Below are 3,674 nucleotides of genomic sequence, written 5' to 3'. Positions count from 1 at the left end.
CAGAAAGCATGGCCCCTGGACTCTTTATCAACCCAGAACTAAAACAATTCCCAAGGCCAGCTCTTCAGACAAAGATTGGACTGGACTGTGGGACAGAAAATGATACTCATGAAGAGTGTGCTTTTTAGCTCAAGTAGATACATGAGACTAAATTGGCATCTCCTGTCCGGAGGTGAGATGAGAAAGCAGAGAAGGTCAGGAGCTGGTTGAATGGACACAGGAAATCCGGGGTGGAAAGGAGGAGTGTGCTGTCACAATATAGGGAGAGCAACTAAGGTCATATAACAATGTGTGTATAAATTTTTGTATGAGACACTAACTTGAAATGTACACTTTCACTTCAAGTACAACAATAAACAACCAAAAAAAAGAAATGTGTGCTTTATTCTGATTGAGATGGGAAACCACTGGAGGGGTTCTCTAAGTATATTCTCAATAACTGGCTATTAAAAAAACAAACTCTAAAACCAACAAATGAAAAGAGAATTTCAAAATGGGGGGAGAAATGTGTGAAAAGGGAATAAAGGAATATGGAAAAGATGAATGGAGGACTCAGAAAATGCAAAGAATTAAGCCTTTAATATGTGAGGAGAAAGGGCTAATATCTTTATTTTTCAAAGAGCTCAGACAAATCAATAAGAAATCCTGAAACTGGGTAGAAAAACAAGCAAAGGGGTGTGAACAGGCAACTCACAACAAAGGAAATACGATTAGCTAAGCACATGGGGGACATGTTTAGCCTAACTAATAATCAAAGAAATGCAAATTAAAACAACGAACAGCTACATTCTCACCAAGTAAAGATTCATAAAATAATAATCCCTGGTGGCTGTAGGAATTGCGGGATCCAATCCTTTGGGAAAACAAACTGTATATCAAAACGTGGGCATTCTCATTGGCCCAGTAAATCCATTTTTGGCAACCTAGCCTAAGGAAATAATTCTAAGTCTGGAGAAAGCTTATTTCTTGCAGCCAATCAGTAGAAACAACCAAACTCTAAGCAATAGGTTAAGTAAGCCATGGGGGTCATTCCTTTGATTTTTTCCTCCTGATAATTAAGTGCCAGTCATGTGCCAGGCCCTGTTCTAGGTGCCAGGAATACAGGTGTGAACAAAACATACAAAACTTCCTTCCCTCATGGGGCTTACATTCTAGTGAGGGCAAAGAAAATGAATAGGCAAAGATATGAACGTGTAATATGAGGAAGAAGAACAAAGGAGGATTGTATGGTAGAGATGCCAATGAGTGGCTTCCTTCCCAGTTTGGGTGACCAGCCATCGCAGTTTGCTGAGGATTGAAGGTGTTCCTGGGATGTGACACTTTCAGTTTTAAAACTGGGATGGTCCAAGGCAAACTGGGATGAGTTGGTCATCCTAAGAGGGACAGCCTTTTGATGGGGTGGTCAGAGATGGCCTCTTTTAGGAGGTGGCATTTGACTAGGGACCAAATGAAGCTGAGGAGTTGTTAGGGTTACTGCAGAGGTAGATGGACCCCTACCCAAAATGTAGGTTTCTATGTCAGTGCAAGTGGTTTACAATCAGCTGCTAGCCCAAAGGTTGGTGGTTTGAGCCCACCCAGAGGCTCTGTGGAAGAAAGACCTGGTGAACTGCTTCCATAAAGATTACAGCCAAGAAAACTCCATGGAGCAGTTCTGCTCTGTCACATGGGGTTGCCATGATCAGGGGCTGACTCGACAGCAGCTAGCAACAACACGTAGAGACTGGTGAGGCCACATACACCAAGAGGGCATGAAAAGGTTTATCACTTACATAATGGAGGTCTCTGGGGAGAGCGTAGGCCTTTCAAGCAGGTCCAAAACTGTTCGAGAGCCAGGAAAGGAGACTGGCCTAGGTTTATATTGGGGTTAGGGGGTAGGGCTTGTGTGGTTTGAATCTCCCACTGGTGCCAAAGGAGGGAGTATCCAAGCTTTCTTTTTGTTTTGAATTGATGAACTTTATTGCATCTTAAAAATATTGCCCATAGGTCTTAGGAATGAATCATCCAGTCTTGTTTTCTTAGCTGGACAACTCTCAGATCTTACTCATCAGCCTAAGATCATAGCTTTAACAAAGAGAAATTTATTTTCTCAGTCTAGTAGCTAGAAGTCCAAATTCAGGGTGTCAGCTCCAGGGGAAGGCTTTCTCTGTTGGCTCGGGAGGAAGGTCCTTGTCATCATTCTGCCCGTGGACTAGGAGCTTCTCTGCACAGGAACCCCGGGTCCAAAGGACACGCTCTGCTCCTGGCACTGCTTTCTTGGTGGTAGGAGTTTCCCACTCTCCGCTTGCTTCCCTTTCCTTTTATCTCTTGTAAGATAAAAGGTGGTCCAGGTCACACCCCAGGGAAACTTCCTTTACGTTGGATCAGGGATGTGACCTTAGTAAGGATGTCACAATCCCACCTTAATCCTCTTTAAAATAAAATTACAATCACAAAATGGAGAACAACCACACAATACTGGGAATCATGGCCTAACCAAGTTGACACATATTTTTGGGAGACACAATTCAATCCATGACAGATACAAGCCAAAAATTTTCAGATATCCTTGTTTTTAACTGTTGTGGCTTGCTGAATTAAAGCAGCTGAATTTGATACAAGTTCAATGTCATTTCCTTCAAGAATGATCTCATCTTTCTGGGCTTGAGATATTGAACAAGCAACACCTGGCCTCATCCGAACCCTACGGATGTATTTTTCACCCAGGAAGTTTCCGATTTCAACGAGAGATCCATTCTCTTGAATAATGACATTGATGGGGAAGTGAGCATACACAGATCTCATCTTGTAACACCCTTGATCATGTTCTGTACATGACTACAGACAGTGCGAACTATACCCAGTTCCTTTCTATTTCCCCACCATCTGTCAATGCAAAGCCTCTTCTTTTTCTTTCCGAGGAGACTGAGTTCCACACAGATGTGATTGAAGTCGCTCCGCAAGTTTCCTCTGGGGCCCTTCACAATAACTGTGTGTCCCTTAAGAATGATGTCGACATTTTCTGGAATGTCAACAGTCTGGTTGCTGAGAATGGTCTTCATTATCACAGTAGATGCGGCAAAAAGAGGCACCCAGGCTTTCTCATCAGCCTGTCCAGATGTGAGGCACAAGGCAAGGAGGGAAGGGTGTAAGGTAGCATCAGGACTTGCCTAAATTTCTGAGAGATAAGAATCAGGATTAGCACAAAGCTGGCTCCTAAGAGGTGGAGGTCAGACATACCTCCACTCTCCGACCATTTTACCAATTCTGACACCAGCTGCCCCTCCCATGGCACTCTCTACTTTTCTGTTGGGTTCGATAATCCATTGCAGTGGCTATACAGAACTCACAGACCATACTCAGTTATGGAACTTATTAAGGAAGTAACAGCCTACAACTTGGGTTCAGGATCAACTTGGAAGTAATAGCAAAAACTTGGGATCAGGATCAGGAAGCACATAGGCGAGATTTGGAAGGCTCTCTCGACGTCCCTCCCATCTTCAATGCAGAACAATTCTCTCAGCTCCCTTCAGCCATGCAAGCAAACAGCTCCTTCTGTTTGCTGTATATGCCTGCTTTCAGCTCTGCAGACCTCCTCTTGGCTGTGCACATCCCTGCTTGGCTGTGCAGGCCTCCTCTCAGCCCCTCAGGACAGGGCTCCTCTCAGCTGTGCATGCCCCGCCCCCAAGCTGTGTAGG

General features: G+C 44.1%; 1 pseudogene; it reads right to left on the bottom strand.

The window, feature by feature from the left end:
* The window catches only part of LOC101343850 (60S ribosomal protein L9 pseudogene), a 10,884-nt pseudogene extending 7,846 nt beyond the window's left edge, over window positions 1-3,038 (bottom strand).
* Between the last annotated feature and the right edge of the window lie 636 nt (window positions 3,039-3,674).

Source organism: Trichechus manatus, unplaced genomic scaffold, assembly GCF_000243295.1.
Source record: "Trichechus manatus latirostris isolate Lorelei unplaced genomic scaffold, TriManLat1.0 scaffold00024, whole genome shotgun sequence".
Taxonomy (NCBI): domain Eukaryota; kingdom Metazoa; phylum Chordata; class Mammalia; order Sirenia; family Trichechidae; genus Trichechus; species Trichechus manatus.
This window is presented reverse-complemented; position numbering and strand designations above follow the sequence as displayed.